Genomic DNA, 27,080 nt, shown 5'->3' on the forward strand with positions numbered 1-27,080 from the left:
TCGTTTGATCTGAGATCCAATGGCATCTGAGCAGTCTTTGTGCTTGTAAGCAGTGGCCGAACTCTTTTGGGTCTTTTCTGCAAAAAACCATTCGAACCACCGAGGAGGTGTTGGGTCACAAATCCAACGCCTCCGAAGAGCTTGTATCACCAAAGCATCTAAGGTGTGGTAGCACATGATATTCTTATATACAGGAGAATATGATGTCCTCGTTCATCTTAGATGCTACGGTGATACGAGCTTTGAGGTCGTTGGATATGGGATCAAAGGGCATCTAAGTAGTTTTTGTACAAATTGTGTGCAATTCTCAAACTCATCAAGGTTTCCTGCAAAAATATTAAGGCACATCATGTGAGCTGCTATATCTCAGATCTACAAGCTCCAAGCAACTCGTATCGGCATATAGCATCTAAGGTATGGGGCCACATGATATTCTCCCGGGGAGGAGGGGTGGGGGGTGCACAACCAATCGGTGGTTGGGAGGGTGGGGACAAATATTATCTAAACAACCCTAAACAGAGCTCCACAATTTTATCTAAGGTCGAGGGGTTGACCCCCGACAATCATAGCTCCGCCTAAACACAACATTTGCATGTACTGTAATACTAGACTTAATATTCATGTTTCAGTTTCATGTTCATTTTAAATATTGAACTGAGGACCATGGATGTCTTACATTTTACTCCCTTCGTTCCAAAATATTAGTCTTTTTAGAGGCTTCAAATGGACTGGCACATACGGATGTATATAGACATATTTTAGAGTCTAGATTCACTCATTTTGCTCCGTATGTAGTCACTTGTTGAACTCTCTAAAAGACTAATATTTAGGAATAGAAGGAGTATTTTTGAATTCGTGTCATACATGCATGGTTTGGAAAAATAGATGCACTATACTTATTGGATTGTTGTTGTGTTCGTGCGTGTGTGTCTCTCTGTGTGTGTGTGTGGTCATATGCTTGATACATACAAAGTTTTCTCACCTCCATATTGTTCATCTTTTAAATTTGAATTTGCATTGGAAAACTTACTAGGGATACCATGAAATGTGAAATCCATGTTGAGATCACTATATCACAAACTCACTCTAATTCAACAACTCGTCATAAATCAATTACCACGTTGATATTAGTATTTGCAAGGAAAATACGGGTATTGTAATACACATAGATTCATTCGGCAATTTAAAAGGTTCCTTTCATATTCTCGAATGGTAGGACCCAACAGCGTACCAGCCAGACCTTGGCTCATGTTGATCGTAAAAAAAACGGGCTCGTGTCCTTCGGTGGCGTGTGTGGTACGCACATTAGGCAACCCCAACCAGTCGAGCCTCAGTGTTTCAAGTCGAAATATCTGGCGGCCAGAATTCCAGCCCTAGGAAATTCCCCTCATGTCCCCGGTCCATAATGACTAGCGATGAACAACGGAGGGATGCTTTAGTAACTACACAACGTTACCTACCGTGCCGAGCATGGTTCAATTCCCTCGGTCGCCGCTCGTCAAGGTCACCCATCAACTGCATTGCCTAGTACTACTACTACTACTACTACTACACCAGGATGAGCACAGAATTGAGCCCGTTTGTTCGTGCCTAGTACTTGAGTTAATATATCAGGCAATGCACTGGTACGGAGGGATTATCCTTCTACTCTGCATATATAACTTGTCTGAAGTCTAACTAAGCAAAATGTTTGACCAAATCCTTTCTTAAGAAATACAACATGACAGATGTACGGCTTGAAAATTTATTGCATGATGCAGGTTATGATATTGTTTCGAATCCTGGATCTTAAGTTTCAGAAAATTCAAAAGTGAGCATAAATTCTTGAAACTAAGCATGGTCACGTGATATGGCACAAATATTACTTCGTAAGTTTTTTCTTCAATTTGAGACAAGTTGCACAAATGAAGAGCCAAGGTATTTTGGAACAAAGACCTGTCACGTTAAGGCGAACGCTTTCACTATTGAAACCGTGGGCGTTTACGTGCCGCCACGAGTGCCCGCTTCTCATCGGCAGGTGCCGTCCGAGCAAGCGTGTGAGTCGACGGGAGGCGTGCGAGCAGACCGCTGCGCCGGCTGTCAGGGAGGCGTGCGAGCAGACCACTGTGCAGGCTCACCGGGAGGCGAGCCCTTTGACCAGGCTCCGCCGCCCACCGTCGTCCCAACGGCTCCCACTTTTAATGTCGCCGGCGCCGCAGTTTAAAATCAACCCCGCACTACTCGGTATCGCTACAATCCTCTCTCTTCCTCTCTGATTCTCCCGTCGTCTACCTCCAACTAGCCTGACCTAAACGTACGCCATGCCACATCATGATGGTCTGCCCTTAGTGTTCCAGTTTCCTGAGGAAGACACCCAGCCGGAGTCTCAAGAACATAAGGCACTTTGGGACGAGCTTGAACTGGCCTTGTGGGAAGACGCCGCGCCTGTCCCTGCTCCCGTTCCGGCTCCCATCGCCCCGACTGCGCTAGCGCCCATCCCCGTGGCATTGATGGGCTGGGAGCCGCACATTGTCGCCGAGCTTGATCCCATGGGGTTCCACGAGGTCCCCGCCGACTTTCACGCGCCCGTGCACCTGCCAGCGCATGCGCCTGCGCGTGCACTGACGTGCACGCCCGTGCCGGTGCCCGTGCACCTGCCAGTGCATGCGCCTGCGCGTGCACTGACGTGCGCGCCCGTGCCGGTGCCCGCGCACACGAATGTCTCCGCCGCGTCGTTGACAGCACCTGTCCCCGCGCGGGTGCTAGTGCCCCCTCAGCGGCATGGATGGCCGCCGTCGACCGCTTCCTTGCACCAAGGCGAGTCGCCTCCTCCCGCCAGTTAACTCGCTCCGAAGTCCAGAACATTTTGGCCTTCCTTGAAGCTAGGCCAACGTCCAGGAGTACGCCAACAACGGCGCAAGACGCCGCCGTCGCCATCGGTCAGTGGCCCGACGACACACAGAGCATGGCAGAGGAACCGCTTCCCATCGCGAGACGCCCCCGCCACCGCCGCGTAATCTAAATTTGCCATGAAAAACGTTTGGATTGCCATGCTTAAAATCCGAACGTTTATCATTTCCGTTTATTTTATATCGATCGTCGTATAATTTAAAGTCGGAGTCAGATTGAACGAAATGTATGGTTTGATCGATTGAATGTTCTGCTAGAGCCGTATAAAATTAAATATAAAACGTCATCAAGCCACATGTATTCCTTGTCATCCAATGACCTAGACTGCTTCAATGTCGAGCGCTCAACACGTTTAGCGTGTAGTTAATTTCATGCCAAAAATAGTGGTAAGCACATGACAACACGCAAATAATATCCTAGTAGTTAATATCCGCATGCACTTAATATACTTCCAAATTAACGTGCATTGCACGTACACACTGACTAGTGCTGCTAGTACGTGAAACTGATGCCGTGACTTGTGAACGCGTCCAGATATGGTCAACGGCAACATCGCCCGCGAGTTCTTCCTGTTTGCCCGTGCGTCTAAACGCAGAAGGGGAGGAGAGAGAGAGAGCACACATGGAACCCACCAGTAAGTGAAGGCGAATAGTACTAAAAATAATATTACATGTTATCCATTAATTAGGCTGTGGTAATATAAAAACATTATGTGAACAAAGGGGGTACCACAAACATTGCTATTCTACGTATGTTGCCTATTGACGTGCGGCTTGAAGGCCCGGTCGTATGTTCGATCCTCGTCCTTTATTTTTAATTTGTATATGGGTCCAAATTTGTTTCATGACATGTGGGCCCCATCGGTGTGTAGTTTGTAGCACTTTAATTTGTGGGTCGAAATTTGTTCCATTCCAAGTGGACTATCGGTGTGTAGTTTTGTAGCTTATTTATAATAATTAAAGAGAACAACATAGTTTTTTCAATAATACCATGGTGCGACGTTGAAGGCGAGAAAGGACGTGCGAGAGAGCGATGACCGAGCCAGAGGGAAATCAACTAGGGGAGTTGCGTGGGTTGCAACGGTGTTTGGAGTAGTTGTGGGCCGAATGCTATGAAAATATAATCTAAATCGACCGGAATAAATGCCTACACAAATTAATCCAAGGTCGGAGTGCCCCTCGCAATGTAAATAGCTCCGGCTTTGCGAGGTCAATCGAGAGACATATAGATAGAGAGACAAAGTGAGTGTGGTCCGACATTCATTGAACAAATATATATGCTCTGGAGAGATATTGTCCGATTGAGCTTTTTGGCAAGGGTGAGGGCTGTAAGATAGAGCTTGAGAGATGATCCAGTCACAGACGTGTAGATATATTTTGTGCGTGGGAGGAAGCAAGGTCAACCGATCACATAGGGTCGCCGTGCGATCGAAAGAGTGAGACGGGTTGGAGAGAGTGACCTAGATAGACGATGTGCGTGAGAGAGTATACAATGTGAATAGGTCGAATTGGGCTCAAACATGGTGATATATCATTTTTGGCCGAGAAAGAGCGAGGTCAATCGAGACATACGGAGAGAGAGAGAGATTGAGTGAGCATGGCCCACCATGAGGTCGAAAGAGTGGCGGCGGCTTGGATGGACTGACCTAGATAAACAAACTGCATGAGAGAGTATAGAGTGTGTTGATCGAGGCCTGAACAGGGAGATATATCATTTGTGTGTGAAAGAAAACGAGGTTAAACGAGACTCAGATAAAGAGAGCAAGATTGAGCGAGTGTGGCCCGCCGTGCGGAAGAAAGAGTGAGACAGTCTCGAGGGAGTGACCTAGATATACAACGTGCATGTGTGCGCACGAGAGGTTGGGGGGGCTAGATAGGCAATGCATGTATTTAGCGCGAGAGGGTGAGAGGGAGAGGGGGGAGAGAGAGAGAGAGCTCGGCATGGGGGTGCGATGGCGGGTGTGTGAGGTAAATACATTTGGTAACAGAGTGGAAAAAGGGGTTGTGTAGTTGAGAGACTTAGAGATCGAAACATGGAGAGAAAGAATGAACGTGTGTTGGAAACCGATAGCTTCCTAAGGTGGTTAGGAGAGGAAGATTGACCGATACAGGAAGTATGTAGCGTTTGTGCGGGGGGGGGGGGGCTAAAAACAACATTTGAATGTACATAGTTCGAGACTTAATATCGATGTTTCAATTCGGTGTACATTGTAAGATTTGAACCGAGGACCAGGCATACGGGTAATTATTTCGAATTCGTGCCATACTAAGTTTCGAAAAGTTGACATTGACTCAGTTTGTTGTGCTATTTTGTAGGTCATATGTTTGAATCCATCCAAAAGTTTTCTCACTACCATGGTGTTCATCATATACATATGAATTTGTATTAAAAAAGTAGCGTGGATACAGTGAAATGCGAAATCCACGTTAGAATTGGAGATCGCTACGTGACACACACTCTAATTCAAATAACTAATTATGTGACACACACTCTAATCCACGTTAGCGTGGGTACCGTTTCAATTTTTTTCAAATAACTCCTGATTAATTAATTTATAGTACTCCCTCTGTTCACTATTATAAGACCTTGAAGACATTTCAGACAATGTGCAAAACAGTTCATTTTAAGTTGTCTGAAACGACTTACAAAAGTGAACGGATGAGTATCTCGTTTCAAATGACTAATTATTGCAAGGAAAACACGGGCATGGTAATACATACAGATTCGTTTGCAAATGAAAGAAGATTCGTTTGCATTCTCAAATGTAGGCGCACCAGGCACACCAGGGTCGTGTCGGGGTGGACGCTGCTTCGGTGCCTTAAAGGCAACTGCCATTGGGTCACTGACATGTGGGCCAGCCACCCGTTGGGCCGACATGTCATGGACACAAAGGCAGGTGCCTTAAGGCACCGAAGCATAGTCCTGTCGGGGTGGTCGCGTGTGTCGGACGGACGCGTAGCACCCAGCCACCCACCCCCCTCCCCCCCAAAAAAAGGACGACGACAATATAAGTTCGCGCTTCCACGTTTCGGATTGAAATATCTGGCGGCCCCAATTCCAGCCCTGCAAAATCTCTCTTCTCCACCGTCCCCTTCCGCGCCCAGATTGCTCAAATCCCTAATTCGCCGCCAACCCTTGAATCGCCCCTCGTCTCATCTCTTTCCCCACCATTCCCCACCTCTGTGTCGGACGACAATGACGAAGACGACGGTCACGCTTCACCACCGCACCGGAGCTACCTCATCTACGCCCTCGTCCACCGCACTGGGTGGTCCACCGACAACGTCGGCCGCCGCAACCGACGTGCCTCACAGACACCGAGTTCCACCGCATCAGGTGCGCTTCACCGACGCCGTCTCCCAGCTCACCAGGGCTACTTCACCGAGCACATCGTCGCACCTCCGCCCCCCGAGGCTGTTGGGGCTTCACCAATGGTCTCGTCCACCGCACCATAGCGCTCCGTTGCCACTCAAGATCTGCATCCGTTCGCGGCCAGCCAACACCAGCGCATCACCCTCAACGGCTCTGAAGTGACCCGCACTCTAGCTAGGCGAGCATGCCCAAACGCCGGCCCGAACTAGGTATCCACACATCACTCCCTTGTGCACTGTTCCGACGATGTTTGGATATCCTTTCACTGCTCTCTTAGCTTACACGCCTATGCAACTCTAACTTTAACTCTTATTTCTTCTGGAGATATCATCTGAAACAGGCAAATCCATTTTTTAGCGAAGCATGACGGCGCTACGGGATCTGGTACACATCCTGCACACCCGTATAACCTTTTAAGTATCTGTCCTCCGGTACAACATCAAGGTTGATTCCTCTTATTTGATCAACCATTCGCCGTGTCAAAAATGCAGAGGGGGATGCAAGGAGCACAAGGCCTGCACATCCAAGCAAGTGGTAACATGGACTTGTACATGGAACATCCCAAGCGCAAGCAGAGCTGCAGTGAGCCTGTACAACAAGCTAGCGTAAGTCCCTGCATTTCATTTAATTCGTACTGGCATCCGTGTATGATTTGTGTGCAGTGGCTGATCCACGAATTCAAGTTACCAGGGGCGAACATTTAACTTAAAAAATACGAAGGCACTTGCACTCCAGAAATCAACATAACATGAGAAATGTGAAGCTACATGCACTTTGAAAACCAGCTAATGATCCAAAGTAGTTCAGATTATAAACACTAAATGATGCAAGCACCAAAAAACACAAAATGCAACATGGTGTACAAGGACTACAAACATGGTCTGTAACTGCTTGAATTATTCGTTCTCTGGCTGAAAATATCGAAGTGTAATTGCACGTATAACCAGTGCGCAAACTGCATATCAATATATCTATCCTGCACAAGTATGCCAATAGTTTCAAACAACAGATTAGAAAAGTATTTATGCTATGTTGTCATGATATGGGGACTTTCTGGTAGATGGCCTCGACGTTTCCTCAAGCTATGTGTCAGGACCCCGATTCTAAGTCACACCGATCTAGCCTGTAACACCTCATATCACTTTGCGGCCTCACGCACGGCACTCCCACGGGTGTCGCCTTACCATGGCCCGGGACCGTTTGCGCCTTTTGGCTCACGTATATGACAGTGCCGCTAGCATCCATATGACAGAGAACCCGGGCCAACATGGCTAGTCGTGAACCCAAAGCGGCACTAACGTATGGGGACAGGCATACATGAATCAACATCGAACGTGTCGGTCAGCAGCGTGTGAATCCGGGCTGTAGCACTGGGCTAACAGGACTGCGGGAACCCGGGCTGTAGCAGGCTAGGCAGGACTCCGGATGTCACCGCGTGACATTTCCCCGAAGGGACAGACACAGGAACGAAATGAAACACATTTCAATGTAGCGGACTACTATGGTTCATGGAAGCACTAGACTGCATTTCCCCATAAGAGAGGCTGCCAAGGATAAGCAACTAGATTTTCGGATCCCACACATACCAAGCATTTCAATCATACACACAATATGCTCGATATGTGTAAATACAACATGGCATCACAACATAACTCTACGACTCAAGTATTTATTCATTAGGCTCCGAGGAGCGAGATATTACAAACATGGGTCTTATGACCCAACATTCACGGCATACAAGTCAAAGCACATGCGGAAGCTTAACATGTCTGAGTACAGACGTCTACAAATGAAAAAGGCTGAGAAGCCTTACTATCTACCAGATCCTGCCGAGGGCACAAGATCGTAGCTGAGGTATCAAGCTAAACGTCGAAGTCCACACGGAACTACTAGCGAGAATGACGTCTCTCTGCAAAACATAAAATAAGAAAACGTGAGTACAAATGTACCCATCAAGACTTACATCAGAACTATCTACATATGCATCGGTATCAACAAAGGGGGTGGTGGAGTTTGACTGCAGCAAGCCAGCTTTGACTCGGTGGCTATCCTAACTACGACTGCAAGTAACACTTTTGAGGTGGCGCACACGAGTCCACGTATTCACCATCTCAATACTCCACTATGGATCCGCTCCCGTCTCCCTACGAGAACGCCATCCATAGCACTCACGCTTATCTTGCGCATTTTAGAGTATCCACTTTCACTTGTCTATGAACTGTTATAGGCAACCTAGAAGTCCTTTACCGCGGACACGGCTATTCGAATAGATGATGTTAACCCTGCAGGGGTGTACTTCGTCACACACGCTCTCACCACTTACCGCCGTTTACGCAGCATGTACTCGACAACCTTCAAGCGGAAGCCCAGCGAGGGTGTCGGCCACAACCTACCTAAACACTCAAGTCTCTAGTCCAGGTTTATCGCCTATTCAGGTTCCATCTGCAGCGAGTCCGGCCGAGGTTTCCACATACGGCCCCGAACGATGTGTGCAGGGTTCCCGAGACACCAAACGGGCGCCCGATACACCGTGCCACGTGCCAACCGCATCACAGCCCACCCCTTGGGTCAGCGTTGTCCACGACCTCCAGCATACTACAAACAGCAAAAACTACTTGCAACTCCTGGACAGAGGACAAGGGTGATTAAGAAGCCGAGAGGGTCCATTGGTTTCGGGCCCAATGCGTGGTAGTAACTGTATCAGGGATCACAAACACAGAACACAGCTCCTGAGGACGATTGCAATGAGACAACCCACCATGTACTCCTACATGGCCTCTCACCGCTACCTTTACCAAATCGTGTTCACACACTTAGCTCACACACAGTAGGACATGTTCATCACCATTCCAATTCATCCCCGATGAATCAGACCTGACACAACTCTAAGCATAGCAGGCATGATAAGCAATCATGAATGAGTAGGCACATCAGGGCTCAAACAACTCCTACTCATGCTAGTGGGTTTCATCTATTTACTGTGGCAATGACAGGTCATGCAGAGGATAAGGGGTTCAACTACCGCAGCATGAAACAGTTGCATCGTTGTTGTCCTAATGCAGTAAAATAGAGCAGAGCGAGAGAGTGGGTTTGTATCGGAATGAACAAGGGGGTTTTGCTTGCCTGGCACTTCTGAAGATATTATAGTTCTTCATCGGTGTCATTGATCACGTCGTCGGAATCACGTCTATCAGGAGGGGATAATTACCGGCAACAGAGAGAAAACACAATCAATGCAATGCAATAATATGATGCATGAATAATACATGGCAAGATGAGTGTGTTGGGATAATGCATCTACAACCAGGGTGGTTTGAGCTCATTTGAATCAAAGATTCAAATACAAACTCAAGTTGAGGGTTTATAAAGTGCATTAACATGTATTGATATAAACAGAAGGTTTAAGTTGCTTTATCATGCATGAAACCAGTGCAGATGGATAGATTGGATTTTTCTGATCATTTTTCATATATAATTTGTTTCATTTGGAGCTACGGTTGAATTTATATGATTTTTAGAAGTTTAAGCCTTTTTCTGGATTTTCTGAATTGTTTTAAATACAGAAACTATTTACTGCGTCAGCATGACATCAGTATGACGCCAGCAGGTCAACTGGGTCGGCCAGGTCAAACCTGACTTGGGGGACCCACTGGTCAGTGACAACGCTAGTTAACCGAGTTAATTAGCACTAAGCCAGATTAGTTAGCGAGGTGGCCCCCACACGTCAGTGAGTCAGGCGGTCAAACTGTGGTCAACCCCGGGTCAAACTCACCGGAGTTGACCCGCGGCTCATCGCCGGCGAGGCCAGAGACGGTGGAGGGCTTCGGGTTTCTTGCTCCGGCAACCAAATGGCCGGCGGAGACCACCTACGTGACGCTGGCGATCCCGCGCGTCGAGTGGTGCAGTCAGTTACGCCGGGGGCGACCTATATCGACGGCGGCGAGCTCAAAGGCGGCGGCCGGAGTTCGGGTCTCAGCGGAAACGGCGTTGCGGGGCACGAGCGAGCGAAGTAAAACGCTGCGCAGCCTCCTGGGGTCACCAGGAGCTCGGTGAGGTGCACGGGCGCGACTCATTCGAGCTCAGGCCATGACGGCGACAAGGCTGGGCAGCGGTGAGCTTCTGGAACGGCGGGGATCGATGGCTGCGGCACGAATTCGTCAAGGGGTGCATGGGTAAGCGGTCAAGGGCTCACAGCGATGACGAGGGGACGCTCGGCGAGGTCGGGGACGGTCCGGAGCCAACGAATTTGACGGAGATGGCTGGCGGTCCCGAGGTTGAAGAAGGCATCGATGGCGGTGTTGCGGTGAGACCCGGCTTGCGTGGCTCGTCGAGGAGATGCTTCACGTCCTTGCGGAGCTATTGGTCACTGTGGTTGGGCTAGGGGATGGCCGTGGCTGCGGCGGTGCTCGTCGACGTGCCATGGGGTGTTCGGGCGCGCTGCGGAGAGGGAGCAGAGGCGGGGAAGGGCGAGGGAGTGGGAGAGAGGGACCGGGGTGGCGCGTGGCGTCGTCCAGACGCGTCGGGGAAGCGGCAGGCAGGCAGGGAGGAGCTGGCCTCCTCGGCCGCGCGCGTGCGAGCACGCAGCTGCTCCTACTGGCAGGAGGAAGGCGACAGGAGGCGCCAGGTGGGTTGGGCCAGCTGGGCTGCGACAGGTGAGGCCAGGTAGGTTTCCTTTCTCTCTGTTTTTATTTGTTTCTGTTTTCTAATATTCTGTAGTCTTTAGGGCTTTATTAAAAATACTTAGACACTTCCAAAAATCATGAAACTACTCATGATCATTGTTGGGAATATATCATATAGTAAACATTTTAGTTTATGATTATTTGAGCATTTAAAATATTTAATAGCATTTAAATGCCCAAATGCAAATAGAGTATGATTTAATCCAGAGCCCAAATATGTCATGGAAAAATGTGCATCACCTCTGGTTACTGTTTCCAGCATTTTCCAAGAATGATGAACATTTTTGAAAGCCATTTGGATTTATTGGAAATATTTTGGTTGAACCTAGTGAATTCCTTTAATGCTAGGGTTTAGGCAATCCCCATTTCAAGTTTCTTTCAAAGTTTAAACATGATGCACACATGAAGTTAGCCTAGTGCAATGTCAGAAGCTAGGGATGTGACACTATGAAAATGCACTATAATTTGCTTGTCATCAATGCCTGCAAATCTCTGTCTCTCTCAACATAGTAGATCTTCATTAGACACTAAATCCTTCAATGAGCTTGCAAAATGCTTGCATTAGATCCCTCATTAGACACTATATGTTCATCACCAGGAGCATGTAAAATGTTTGCATCAAATCCTTCATTAGTAGTCTGTTCATTAGACACTTCAAGCTCAAGGACAACATGAGCTTGTATGTTTGCACCGGAAACTTTATTAGATACATCAGATTCAGTCAGTTCAGTATTGATTGGGGGAGTTATAAAATAAGTAGAAATTGGTTTCATTTTCTCATAGATTCCCTACATACAAGCAGTTTTACAACACCGTCAGGTTTAACTATTGGCCAGAAATTGAAGAGTTGAATTAGATATAATCAGGGATGTGATGTACCTGCTCGTTGCGCATGCTACTCTTGCAAGCTGTGACTATCCGTTTGCGCAAGCTCGATGCCATGCCCGTGCTGCCGCCGCTGCCTCCCACGCAGGCTACACCCAGGGTTGGATCTTCATCTTCTTGTCCTTCCGTTCGCTTGAAGCCCGGCGACCGCCCTCCAACGAGGGCGCGAGGAAGTGCTGTGTCGGTCTGTCCAGTGGCGGCTAGGTTAGGAGCGAACCAGACTGGAGGCTGGAGCGAATGAATTGGGATTTTTCCTGCTGTTGATCGATATGGGAGGCGCTCGTTTGGGCCACGAGCCTGCTATAGGGCCTGCCTTGCACTTATGTTATTGGCCCATCCAAATTGAAACATTTTTATTCATTTTTTACATTGCCTGCTCGTGCGTTGGGACGAACAAAACTAGCATGGACCAACCTGGACGACTCAAACTAGGTGCACAGTTTCCAGCCACCTGAGGCGGCCGCCCATACCAGCCCCTATGGTGGCGTCGCCCCTTTTTGCGTGTATGATTGGATAGTGAAAAATATTCCAGTGGCGCTTTTGAGTTACCCACAGAATGGTTGAATTGCTTGTTTCTATGAACTGAGTTGGCCAATAATGTGTAGGATGCCAGTCTTTTCATCCTATTGTAGATTGCTTAGATCTTGATATGCCAAAAGTAATCGCATGAAATATACACTAAAAGCCAGTGTGATGTGTTTGGCTACAACTAGTCTGACTACACGTCCTCATATAACATATCAAGGACGCACCATCTTACCAGATTAACCATTCGACTTACCCATGCAGTGTGGGAAGAAACAAGTATTGGGACTGCGTATCCAAGCAATTGATGCCATGGACTCCTTCGTACAACCTTGTAAGCGAAAAAGAAGTTGCAGTGTGCCTGTACAAAGAACTAGAGTAAGTTCAGTTACCTTCTTCTCGGAATTTTAGTTAGCCACTTATTGCAAAATTGTTCAATTACGTTGCTTGGCTTAATTTACTTTGCTACTGATTACATAAAGGCACAGCCTGTTAATCATATTGTAGACTGCGCCTATCTATGTGTTTGATACTTACTATTAAGAATTACCTGTTTGCCTTAACTTAAATATCTACTTGTTTGTTTAACTGCTTTGCTGCTGCAACAGCGGGTTACAATGATGTTAATAACTACTTTTCAGCATGCAATTGAAACTCTTTAATTCCTTGTTTGTTTAACTGGTGTGCTGTTATAACTCCCAGTTGAGATGTTTTGCTAACTTCAACTTTTCTGAATCCAATCGGAACTTTAATGGCAAAACAGGTTAGCCCAAGATCAAAGAGCGAGGTCCCCATGGACGTTGCATCATCCCACAGCAGTGGCACCGGCCCAATCGTGCATTATGAATTGCCAACTGCTGATGCTCTAGAGGCTAAACTAGTGGTAGAAAGAGATTCTGCTTCTGCACTTACAGATGAAGTTGACATGTTGAGGAAGCAAACAGCACAATCACAAGCAGTACTCAAGACAACCATTAAATATTTGGTGGATTTCAAAATGAAGCAAGCTAAGACTGACCAGATTGTTAAGGTCTTGAAGGAAAAAAGGAAATTAAATTCCTACTTGGTAAATCATAGGTGAAATGTTCTTTCCATAGTTGAATAACCTTTGTGTTGTTTGTTCATGTAATCAATCAAACCATTTGTTTTAGAGATCATGTAATAATTGTTTTTTTGTTTTTTGGTTTGTAATATTATTTGAGCACAAGTCTGTATTAATTGATAAGACTCAGAGACATTTCATTTGGGTTGTTGTGCCAGACCTACAAATATGCCAATCGGGCTGAATGTGCATTCAGCAATAGTAGTAGTATAGATGGACCATAAGTGGCACGCATCGGAAAGGGCCAAGATGCTGGCTAAAAAAAGGATGTTGTTGTAGCCAAAAAAAAGTACAACGGCCTGGCTTATGTATGTTAGTTGATATTATTGATCCATATACTCTATAAGTGTTTATATGTTTGTTAGTTCTGTACATTCTTGGTTGATTGACTCGGTATTTGAATCTTGATACATCGCTTGTGTACATATCTAAATGGGAGTACACATTATGCTGCGTGTGACATTTGAGTTGGACATGAAGTGTTCCAAATATTCGAATTCACCTTAAACTGGATTCTAGTTTCTGAATTTGAGTATCGGCATTTGTAAACCATATTCATATATGATAGTGGAATACATCTTTATCGTCCTTTTGAAGATATATAAAAACATATAGAATGATTTATAAAGATTCACATAGGAATACAAAATGGATTCGAATTTAGTTGCCAGGGTAAACGTGGATGCTTATTGTCCCAAAATTCGAAAGAAGCAGCAAAATGTCCACTCCCACGTCCGCTGCCCGAAGCCAAGTGTTTGGGAGATGGAAATTACTGTCTACCCATTACACGGACAATCCATCGGCCCGATTTCCACTGCTCTAAATAGGGGTAGGTTAGTAACTTCAATTAGACGTGACACGACCGCCTCTGAGCCCATTCCGACACGGTGGGCGTCAAACATGGGCGGCAAAACTCATTTGATTCAAGCTCGTCCGAAAGACCTCTGTTTCTCCCTCCATTCCCCATTCATACACGGTGGGCGGCAAAACAAACTCGACTCGGCCGAAATCGATGTAGGCAAATATTTTCAATAGGGGTAGGTTTGTAACTTCACTCAGACGTGACACAACCGCCCTACCTGTCAGCCCCGTTCATACACTGTGGGCGCCAACCATGGGTGCCAACCACCCTCTCCTCGCCCGAAATCGCTCTGGGCAAATATTGGCGAGATGCGAGATTACCGTCCTATCCCCAACCGATGAGACATCCAAATTTTAAACGGGGGCTAAGTTCGTAACTTTCCCATATTTCAGACAGGCGCGTCCCAAAAACATGGTTCCCCGTACCTCTCCCTCCATTTGCCCATTCATACACCATCCGCGCTAGAACACCCCATCCCCACACCAGCCTCCGTCCGCCACCCCATCCATCGCCGCCATCCTCCACCACATCCATCGCCACCGTCCTCCACCATGCCGGAGCGCCTACCAAGACCGCGTCGTCCACTGCTAGAGATGGACGTTTCTCATCCACGGCGACGGACCAATAGCCTTGCATCGCGTCCTCTCGCTTCATCGGCGCCGTCGTCCTCTTTGCCGGGGCCGCTCACACGACCTTCTCTTCGACCGCAACAGGACTTATCCCCCGATGCACCCGTCTACCGTCGCAGATCAACTTCAACGCCACCGACAGCCATCGCACCCCCGATGCCTACACGGCACCGCGAGAGAGGTGGTATTTCATATCTCCTCAACTTTTTGATCTCAACCAGAAAATAGATCTTAACTTGGTTACTCTACTTTCTTTCCAGCTCTTAGAATTTAGTTCTTAGTTCGAAGCAAACAATGGATGCTAAATATCATTTCTCCGGTTTGCAGCTTCAAATCTGCCATGGCACAACCATAATACGGTTTAATTGATCATGCTTAGGGTTTAATCGATCATGTTGGTTCCGTGGTGGTTTCTTTAATAGAAATTGGAGGGGAAACCCTCTTTTGCTAAAAAAAATATGCTTAGAATTTCCCCCTTTTATGATCACTATACGATCAGAATACGTGCTTCGTGTCATAATAACACTGCTCCACCCATCAAGCTAAACAAAGTTGTTTAATTGGTCAGCTAAATGTTCCTAAATTAGTTTCGAAAATGCATGTTCACCGCTCGGGGGTGTGTATCTCTACAGGGTGCCCACGGTGGGCCGGCCCACCCTGGGATTTTGGGTCGTCCCAGGCCCCGATTCCCCTTTGTTCTGCTGCGCGCTTCCGATCTCTACTCGCCCCCAACCGCCTGCCTCGCCGGCGACTTGCCGTCCCCGGACGGCATGACTCTAGGAGGAGACGCCGGACTAACAGGAGGCCAGGAGCCGCTCACCCAACAGCGTCACCGCTGCCCGGGCGCACCGCCGTGCCTACCTTCCCAGTCCGTTCAGGGCTCAGGCATGCAGCACCCACCAAGCCAACCCGATTTATCCTGAGATACGTCCTCAACACTCAGCAACCACTCCTCATCACCCATTTTCTAATTGATTCATTACTCATTAGGCAGGACTGTCATTAGGGTTTGTTGTGTGCTTAGTGCTACCTACACTTAATGGTTCAGATGTATTTCGGTAATCTTTAGTACCTCTAAAGTTCACAGGGTTTTCAAAATTCCGTCCCTCGGAACAGAAACTAGTCATTTTGGATTGTTGGTCGTAGTGACATTGACCTAGATTACTACTGCAAGCCAGGTTTGTTGACAATTTTACTTGTCTTTCTTACTCATTCGATATAATATCCAATTATTCACGTCGATTAGTTGCAAACAATAAGTGCTAGACAAACTTCTTCATTCAAACTTTGGACGGTCTCTTACTGCAGTTACAATTCTGCATACTTGTCCTAGTAAGGTCACAAGTAAATGATTGATTCACTACATCTATGCTTGCCTTGTCATATTTGTTGTCAATATTCTTTTAGGGTGGACCACCCTGTTTCTAAATACTGGAACCGTAGACATGAGTGAATAGTATTTCTCTATGTGGTCTCTTCCTCATGTGTGGGTAACGAACACTGCATTGTATAGAAAGAAAGTGCCATTTCCAGCTTTTACATAGGTTTCGATCTTTTACATGGAATACAATCTTCCTACTTGCTTTGTGTCGCACTACCAACAGTCCACCCTTGAAGCTAAACATTACGCCACTCATAATTGCTTAGTTTATTTGTTCAAATACGAATTTCATATGATTCTAATGTTCCTACTTCAGTTTTGAAATGTGTGCCTGCCTGTTATAGAGACATAAGGGGTTTGTATTTCTGTGTGTGGTCTGGTCAGCACGGTTGGGGAGGTGAACTTTGCATATGTAGGGGTTTATATGGAGACACTCTCCGAGTTGAATCCGCAATGCATTCCATAGATAATCTGACTACTTTTTATGTTTTCATGAATCTCAGATTCTGAACAGCATCATAATGATTATGAGCTTGCGCGCATGAAAAAGCAGAACAATGCCATGGCTGTCAAACTTGGCATTAAGGGACTGAAATCAAGTTTGGATGCAATGCAATGCAAATGCTCTCCACCTACAGATTCATGCTAAGAATATGATCCTAACAGTGATTCTGAGCTACAGGGAGACCTAAGTCAATGTAGCTCCCTAGTGGAGGAGTCAGAGGACGATGCCCTATCTTATTCACCCATCAAGGTACTTGCTCTAACTTTCCAAGGTTACATTGCTCGCACATATCTTGCAACTGATGCTTTGCATTGCTTCTACTTTGTTGAACTGCCATTAGCTTAGTTTACACATCGTGTATGTGAATACGCCCTGCCTATCCATTTTCAGTACATATTCCATCTGTCATCATACCATATTTATCCATTCAAATGTTGTTCTTGTGTATCAGACGTTCAAAAGGAAGAGGGCGATTGCTGATCATGGAGGAGCACAAGCAAAGTATTTGGAAAAGGTAGTGGCACCTGATAAATCAAATAGCCCATTAGGTGTAGTTGCAATATAACCTGACCCACAAAATACCCCAACTCTAGCAGACTCTAGCCCTACTACACTGGTCATTTCTGATGCCCCAACTCAGTAGACCCCAACTGCAGCAAACAGTATGATTATGCCAGTTGACATAGCACCAGCTGTACGACGCAAAACCCCCATTCCAGCAAAGAGTACACCAAATCCAGTTGCCAAATCCCTTTTCGAACCAAAGAGAGCCCCAATTGCAGCAAATAGGACCCCGGTTCCATTTCTTCCCAGTTTAGAAGACGAAGCTTATGTTGTTGTCAGGAACTTTGTGCGCATCTTTCCTTCATGGAAAGATTATACCACAGACACAGAACAATTTCCAGTCTTCCTCTACAACTTACGCGTAAGTAATGTACTAATGTTATTCATGGTCATTACTGCATATGTTTCTGCTGACAGAAGACACAAGATTTCATTCTTTTAAATAGGCGAGGAGCAAACTGGATTGTGATGACGAGCAAGGGTTGGTTGCGCTTTTCAAGCACTCGTTGATGAAGTATCGTTCCTACCTGAGGCAAGCGCACTTCGATGGCAAGCCTCTGAACAAAATTTCTGTGAAGTCTCCGGTGCTACATTTATCCGACGATGACTGGAATAATCTTGTTACACATTGGTCTCGGCTACAGCGTAAGGTACTGTCTATGATATCACATCACAATTTGAACTACATTTCTGCATTTGCCTTAATGTCACTTGTACGAAAACTGTTAGCAGAAGAACATCCGTTCTCAAGGGACCACAGAATCTCGCAACTATACTGCACACTGCATTGCTCTTGTGAGTACCTCTTGCCCTGTATGACCATACTTACTTTCATAGCTATTTGATTATGTAGCATCACTGCACATGTTAGCCTCGTAATCGTCCATTTGGTGGACATTATAAGATCCGTATGGACTCTTACATAAATTTAGAATCAACCCAATGCTTTTGAAGAGGTTTAGCTCTGCAGTCCTCTTGTAAGGACTGAGCGTGGTCTATCACTGTACTTACATTAACAGCTACTCCCTCCGTCCCATAATATAAGAACGTTTTGTATAGTACACCAGTGTCACAACACTCTTGTATTATGGGAAGAGGGATTGGTTCATTTTGTAGCATTCTGCATCTTATCTCCCTCGCACACCATTTACTAAAAAAGATCAGATCTATATTTAATCTTACCAACAAGTAGAATACACAGACAATGCCAGTGCAGAAGTGTAGCCCATTGCTCTTGTCAATACATTTTGTCCTGTAACGCTTGTACTTCCAGGGATTGGTAGTTGATTATGTAGCATCAATCTTCATCTTATCTTCATTATCGTCTATCGCTTCCAGTATTATCATATCTATAATTACTCTCTACAAAATGTAGAGTACATGCAATGCTTATGAAGAAGATTCTATGCTGAAATTCTTGAGTTATCCTTCCCTTGACATGGAGAAGGGCATTATAAAGCCGATGTTAACTGTTAATGTAAGTCAGTCCTTCTAAAGCCTTTATCCTCAACTGCTGTTTAATTTGCTCATACTCCCTATCGTTTATTGCTATTTAGTTTGCTGTTTCTACCAAAATGCATGTTCGTAAGAACCGTAAGTTCTAAGTTTTACTTGTAAAACCAAATTCCTTATTCATACCATGCACATTACTTAATACTCCCTATATGTATGCTTGTTTTTGTGGATCTATAATCCAGTGTGTGGTGAAGCAGCCCAAGTTTGCACCTTGTCATCTCCTGTTTTATCTTACTGATGTGGCTGATGATATGAACAACATGCCATGCACATTATCCAAAATAGATACAATGATTTTCTTTGCCCTTCATCTATGCTTGTTATGTTGACATGGTAATCCAGTAGTGTGGTGAAGCTCCCTGCATTATGAACAATGCCAAATTATGCTATTGATATTTTGAACTTACTCTTTATTTTCTAATTTGAAATTGGATAGAATTGATAGAACAGTTATCATCTTTGTTTATACACGTGCAAAACCTGTCATCTCTCTGCTTTGTTTCAGGGTGATATGCCTGATGGCATGCACAAGTCTGCTGAAGGCTGTGAGACAAACCCAACATATATTGCATCAAAGAAGGCAAAACATCTTGAAGATAGCGAGACAACCCCAAAGTCTTGTCTTGATGCAGTGTTCAAGTTACTTGAGACTAACAGTCAGACAAGCTCACAGAATTCGTTGTCTGAATCAGTTCGACTTCTTCAGTCCCAAGTTCTAGCAGAAAGGCATTCTGCAACTCAACTTCGACTTGAAGTCCTATCTCTAAGAAAGATTGCGGAGAACACCAGTGAGAACCTCATCGCTAAACAGCTACACCTGGAAGCTATGACCGACATGCTAGGCCGGTCTCACAGCCTTGCTGAGCAGCTTGCGCAGCAGTTCCCCCGCAAGGCTAACCTTTCTTGAACTGTCTTGGAAGTGGTCTTGGTTCAGTATTATTTTGTTACGCTGCAATGGTGCGCAGTTTTTGTAATCTGCTTCTTCGTTGCGCTTTATGATCACTGGTGGCGAACTTCAATGCCCAGTGGATGTAATATACCTTAAATCCTTTATTGTATAGTGTAGGTTTATTCTTAGTTACTGTGCCCTAATTTCTTTATTGTATAGAGTAGGTTTGTTCTTAATTCCTACTAGTTACTGCCATCATTCGCTATCTGAAAAAAAAATCAGATGTAGTCGACCGGACCGAAACATTCGACTCTAACGGGCCAGGTTTTTACCGGGCCACAATTGGGCCGGCCCGCGTCTTTCTTGGGCCCAAATGATTGGGGCCTTCACACATTGCGCCAGGCCCAAACTTACACCGACCTATATTTTAGTTGGGCCTTTTGTCGACCCAGCGCTTAGTTTGGCCCAGCTAGCGTTGGGCCATTAACAGGCTGAATATTGTACTGGCCTGTTACGGCCGAGATGAAACAACGGGCCTTTAGCAGGCCAAAATGCATGTTGGGCCTCAATTTTCACTAGTCGTCGACGGGCCTTCAGAAGGCCAAAATGTAGACCGGGCCGTTTTGGGCCCAGTTAGCTCACGGGCCGTTACCAGGCCAAAACATATCTCGGCCCTTAGTTGGCCCACTGATATCATGGGCCTTTAAGAGGCCAAAAGCTTAGCACAGGCATCAACGGGCCGAATTACGCGACAGGCCTTTAACAGGCCCAAGTCACGTTGGGCTTAACTGTTGCCACCTTTAGCACGAGCCGTTAGTGGGCCCGATGTCCCGTCGGACCATATATGGCCCATGGGTAGCACGGGCCATTCCCAGGCCGAAAGTCACACCGGGCTGAAATGGGCCCATGTCTACATCAGGCCTCTAACAGGCCGAAAGTCACTGGGCTGTAGTTGGGCCCAAATATTCGGCGAACAATTAACGGGCCAGATCTGGCTTCGGGCCGCAAATGGGCCAAAATATTGGGCGGACAATTAACTGGCCAGATCTGGCTTCGGGCCGTAAATGGGCCTTTATTAAGCAGGCCGTTATTGGGCTGGCCCACTAGTACCTGATTAAGTTCTACGGGCCTTTGACTGGGCCGGCCTTTTTAACCTATATGGGCCTCTGTTGGGCCCAGCCACATGTCGACGTGTCATAGGCATGTCTCCTCCAATGGACGGGCGACATCTGGCCCATTGACGAGCTGACAGGTGTTCCCTTCGGCCAATCTGAATTTTACATGTGGAAATTTCCCATTGGTCAAGGCTGTTAACGGGTTATCGGATCCAAAATCCGACCCGATAGCTTAACGGCGTTCCGTTACGGTGGATGCCATGTGTCGGTCACCCTTGACGAAAGCACTTCTGTGACGCGATTTATCGTCATGGAAGTGGACACTTCTGTGATGATAATTTTGGCAATGTCATGGAACACTTCTACGACAGCACAGGTACGACTATCTTGATTCTGTCATAAATTTTTCATGGATGTACATGCATGACAGAAAACGCGACCAACTGTGACAAACACGTATCATCACGGAAGTGTATTTTTTTTGTAGTGTGTATTCGGATTGTGGCCGAGTAGACTTATGGGCTTTAGGGTCCGTGCGAGGCCCAAGTGTTGAGCCCACGACGGACGCCTATATATATAGTGGAGGTGCGGCACACTCATGCAGTTGATCTCTTCGGCGCTGTCACTAGGGTTTGCATGTGTTGCGAATAGACATCTCCACTCGCCGCCGGTTGTGTGATCGGACCTAGCAGTCCACTGCACGACGTTCCTCCTGCACGCGCAGATACTGTTAGAGGCGGTGCACTTATGCCGCTCCGGTGAACCTGTACGTGGGAACCGACGACCGGCTGTTCGAGGGAGATCGGACGAGGAGGAGACGATACACGCGGACGCAAGCACGGCACTGCGCGTCTAGTGGTAACGAACTGTGATCCATCTCCCGTAGCATGTTCTTGGTTGTTCTGCGCGTAGGAAAATTTTAATTTGCAGTTGACGCACCCTGCCGTAGATCTCACAAGATCGACCGCGCTGTTGGCGGCACACCGGCTGCTGGCGGGCCAAGCCGCATCGGCACAATCCGGCAGAAAGGCGCTGCCGTTGCCAGCATATTCAGGGTAGACCGCCCTGTCTATGATGGAGCGCGTTCAACAGCTCATTAACGCGGCTACCGCGCAACAAGAGGCCGGCTGCCGCGCAGAAGGACCTGGCCAGCAGGTTGAGAACCCGCCCCGTCGCCGGGATCAAGGAGCGACCTCCCGGATGCCAACGGGCGGTGTCCGCGACGGACGAGACAAAGAGCCGGTTGCTGGCCGCAGCCGCACACGCCTCACCATCGAGCACGACTGAGACGGCCGCCCACGAGCAGTGGAACGGCCGGACGACTATCGGCCGCTCCCTCCTCCGCGCAGGGAGAGGCGCGCTTCCCTGCCGCCTGTAGAGCACCCGACACTCGGCGACCGGCTGGGCCGCCGAGAAGAAGTCGGAGAGAACAACGTGCGCCACCGGATCGACCGCCTTGCTCGATCCCAGGCGCTAGAAGAAGAAGACACAATAGGCCCGCCTTGTTTCGGCCCCCGCATCCGCGACGAGCCCTTCCCCAAAGGGTTCTCGCTCCCACGAGACACACCCAAGTACAACAGCTCCGTGAAGCCGGAGGATTGGTTGGTTGACTACTCCACTGCAGTTAGCATAGCGAACGGCAACAAGTGCGTTGCCGTAAAGTACGTTCCGCTCATGCTCCAGGGCACGGCCCGGACATGGCTGAACAACCTGAAGCCCCGCAGCATCAACAGCTGGGTAGATTTCAATGAGGTCTTCGTCCGCAACTTCACTAGCACCTACAAGCGACCGCCCAAGCCCCGCCAGCTCTCGCTGTGCGTTCAAGGCCCTGATGAGTCCATCCGCGATTACTTGACGCGGTGGGCTGAACTGCACAACTCCTGCGAGGGGGTGCACGAGGTGCAGGCCATAGAGTACTTCACCGCCGGGTGCCGAGAAGGCACCCTCCTCAAGCACCGACTCCTCTGTGACGAGCCGGCTACACTCGACGAGTTGCTGATCATAGCAGACAAGTACGCCACTTCCGACTCCTCCATGAAGTCGGAGCTTCGGGTGGACGCCTCTGGTAAGGTGCTCCCTCCGGCTCCGAGAACGCCGGCTGGCGACTCTAGTCGGCGCCAGCAACAGAACGATGACAAGTGCAAAGCCCCAATGCCGGCTTCCACCAGCCGGCAAGTGGCAACAGTTGAAGACCAGCAGCCAGAGGGGCAACCCTTACCCAAGCATCAGAAGGGCGGCAAGCCGGCTTGGCTGCCCGCCTTTTCCTATGAGCAGACCCTCGATGCCCCCTGCAAGTTCCACAACGGCGCGAAGCCGTCCAACCACACCACCCGGAAGTGCCACTGGCTGACATGAATCTCCAAGGGCGAAGGACTGCTGCCTCCTCCGCCTGCTGGCCAGCCGCCTCCGCCTCCTCAGCAGCCGGCGGCTCGTCCAGCAGTCGGCCCCATCCAAGACGAATTCCCTGAAGAGCATGGAGCTTACGTTGTCTTCACCAGCTAGGCTGACGATAGGCGCAGCCGGCGCCAGCAACACCAAGAAGTCAACGCTGTCGCCTCTGAAGTCCCAGAGTACATGCACTGGTCCGAGAAGCCCATCAGCTGGAGCCGTGCTGACCACCCGGAGGTGATGCCTTCTCCGGGTTCCTATGCCCTAGTGTTGGATGCCACCTTTGCAACAGAGAGGCGAGCTGTTCGTTTCTCTCGAGTCCTGATAGATGGCGGCAGCAGCATCAACATCCTTTACCGCGATACCATGGAGAAGTTGAGCATCAAAGTGAAGCAGCTCCAGCCTAGTTGGACTGTCGTCCACGGCATTGTACCCGGCTTTCCTGCTCACCAATCGGCAAGATCAAGATAGATGTCCTCTTCGGAGACAAGAATCATTTTCGTCGTGAAGCAATCTGGTTTGAGGTGGTAGACCTGGAGAGCCCTTATCATTCACTGCTTGGCCGACCTGCTCTGGCCAAGTTCATGGCAGTACCACACTATGCATACCTCAAGATGAAGATGCCAGGAACCAAGGGCATTATCACTGTAGCTGGAGACTACAAGAAGTCGGCCGACTGTGCTGCCGCCAGCAGCCGGCTAGCCTAGTCCTTGGTAATCGCTGCTGAAAAGAAGCTCCTGGACGGGGTGGTTGCCATGGCCAGCAAGCAGCCGGACCTGTCACTAGAACCCAAAGAGTCAGAAACCCAGGGTTCCTTCCGACCGGCCAAAGAAACAAAGAAGATTCCCTTGGACCCTGAGCACCCGGAGAGGCACGCTGCCATAGGTGCTAACCTTGATAGCAAATAGGAAAGCGAGCTTGTCGATTTCCTCCATGAGAATCGGGACATCTTTGCATGGTCTCCCAAAGACATGCTGGGTGTTCCGACGGATTTCGCCGAGCACAAGCTACATGTCAGAGCAGATGCCAAACAAGTCAGACAACCCCTCCGCCAACTGTCGGAGGAGAAGAGTAGAATCGTCGGAGAAGAGATCGCACGCCTGTTGGCAGTCGGCTTTATCATGGAAGTTTTCTTCCCAGAATGGCTTGCCAATCCAGTCCTTGCACTGAAGAAGAATAACAAGTGGCGCATGTGCATTGATTACACCAGTCTCAACAAAGCCTGCCCCAAGGATCCGTTTGCGGTACCCCGGATTGAACACGTGATAGACTCCACACCCGGATGCGAGTTGTTGAGTTTCTTGGATGACTACTCAGGCTATCATCAGATCAAGTTGAACCCGGCAGACTGCCTGAAGACTGCCTTCATCACACCATTCGGAGCCTTCTGCTACCTAACCATGACATTTGGCTTGAGAAATGCCGGTGCCACGTTTCAGCATTGCATGCAGAAGTGCCTCCTCAAGCAACTCGGCAGGAATGCCCACGTCTATGTAGACGACATTGTGGTGAAGACGGAGAAGCGCGGTACCCTCTTTGAAGATCTCAAGGAGACTTTTGAAAATCTGCGCGGGTTTCAGATCAAGCTCAACCCAGAAAAATGTGTCTTTGGAGTACCAACCGGCCAGCTCCTTAGCTTCCTGGTCTTAGAATGCGGCATTGAGTGCAACCCTGTCAAGATCAAGGCCATCGAGAGGATGGAGAGGCCCACCCGACTGCGAGACGTCCAGAAGTTTACCGGCTGCTTGGCATCCATCAGCCGGTTCATCAGTCGGCTGGGCGAGAAGGCTCTTCCCCTGTACCATCTCATGAAGAAAACCACTCACTTCGAGTGGAACGACAAGGCGGACGAGGCTTTCCTCCAGCTGAAGAAGATGTTGACCACACCGCCTGTCCTGGCGGCTCCGACTGCTAAAGAGTCCATGCTCCTTTACATTGCTGCAACCAGCCGGGTGGTCAGCACAGTCATTGTGGTACAGCGCCCAGAGGACGGCAAGGCACAGCCGGTCCAGAGGCCTGTGTACTATTTGAGCGAGGTGTTGTGAGCCTCAAAGCAGAACTACACCCACTACCAGAAGATGTGCTAGGGCGTGCACTTTGCCACCAAGAAGTTGAAGCCATACTTTCAAGAGCACCCAATCACGGTTGTCTGCACTGCTCCGCTTGCTGAGATCATCGGAAGCCGAGATGCATCTGGCCGAGTGGCCAAGTGGGCCATCGAGTTGGCCCCCTACACCATTTTCTACCAGCCACGCACCACCATCAAGTCCCAAGCACTAGCCGACTTCCTAGTTGATTGGGCCGAGACCCAGTACCTGTCGCCAGCTCCGGACTCTACTCATTGGCGGATGCACTTCGATGGCTCGAACATGCGCACCGGTTTGGGAGCCGGCATCGTCCTTACCTCTCCCAAAGGCGACAAGCTTAGATACACATTGCAAATCCACTTTGCTGCCTCCAACAACGTGGCCAAGTATGAGGCGCTCGTACACGGGCTCCGGCTGGCCAAAGAACTCGGCATCCGCCGGATCCTGTGCTACGGCGACTCAGACTTGGTAGTCAAACAGTCGTCTGGTGACTGTGATGCCAAGGATGCAAACATGGCGAGCTACCGCTTCCTTGTCCAGCAGCTCAGCGGATACTTTGAAGGATGTGAGTTCCTTCATGTGCCACAGAATGAAAACGAGCCAGCTGACGCTCTGGCACGGATTGGCTCCACCCGTCAAGCAATACCAGCCAGCGTTTCCCTTCAGTGCCTCTGCAAGCCATCAATCAAGCCTTCTCTAGAATCCGAGTCCATCTTCGTGCCGGCTCCTCCCGAAGCAATTGGATCCGACTCATGGGCTGAAGCAGCCGGCTCGGGGACTTCAGCAGGTGGCACGGGGACTGCAGCAGTCGCACCCGGCCCGGGGACTTCACAACCCAGCCTGGGGGCTGCAGTAGTCTGCCCGGGGACTTCACCAAGCGGCACGGGGACTGCAGCGGTCGCACGTGGCCCTGGGACTTCACAACCCGGCCCAAGAGCTGCAGCAGTCGGCCCGGAGACTTCAACGATGCAGCAAGCGGCAACCAACTCCGACCCGCCGCCTCCCAACCCAACCGCCCTAGTATAAGTGGCCGTAGTGGCAGTAGAAGAAATACAAGAACCATCATGGGCGCAGGCCATCCTCAAGTTTCTGGTGAACAAAGAGCTGCCTACTCATGAGATCTCGGCCCGGCAAGTACAGGGCCGGGCAGGAGCCTACACGATCGTCAACAGAGAGCTTGTCAGGCGCAGCGTCACTGGCGTGTTCCAGCGCTGCGTAGAGCAAGAGAAGGGCCAAGCAATCCTCAAAGATATCCACCAAGGCAAGTGCGGCCACCACGCAGCCTCCAGATCCCTTGTTGCCAAAGCTTTCCGCCATGGTTTCTTCTGGCCGACTACTCTAGAAGATGCCAAAGATCTGGTCAAGCATTGCAAGGGATGCCAGAAATTCAGCTCCAAGCAACACCTGCCGGCTTCTACGCTCAAGACCATCCCTCTCACTTGGCCCTTTGCCGTGTGGGGGCTGGACATGGTGGGACCATTCAAGTCAGCACGCGGCGGCATGACCCATCTGCTTGTCGCCGTGGACAAATTCACCAAATGGATTGATGCAAAGCCAATCAAGAAACTGAACGGTCCGACTGCTGTGACCTTCATTGCAGATATCACCGTTCGATACGGTGTGCCACACAGCATCATCAAAGACAACGGCACGAACTTGGCCAAGGGAGCCTTGGCCCATTTCCGCGCGA

The sequence above is a fragment of the Aegilops tauschii genome, chromosome 5, assembly GCF_002575655.3.
Source record: "Aegilops tauschii subsp. strangulata cultivar AL8/78 chromosome 5, Aet v6.0, whole genome shotgun sequence".
Lineage (NCBI taxonomy): Eukaryota > Viridiplantae > Streptophyta > Magnoliopsida > Poales > Poaceae > Aegilops > Aegilops tauschii.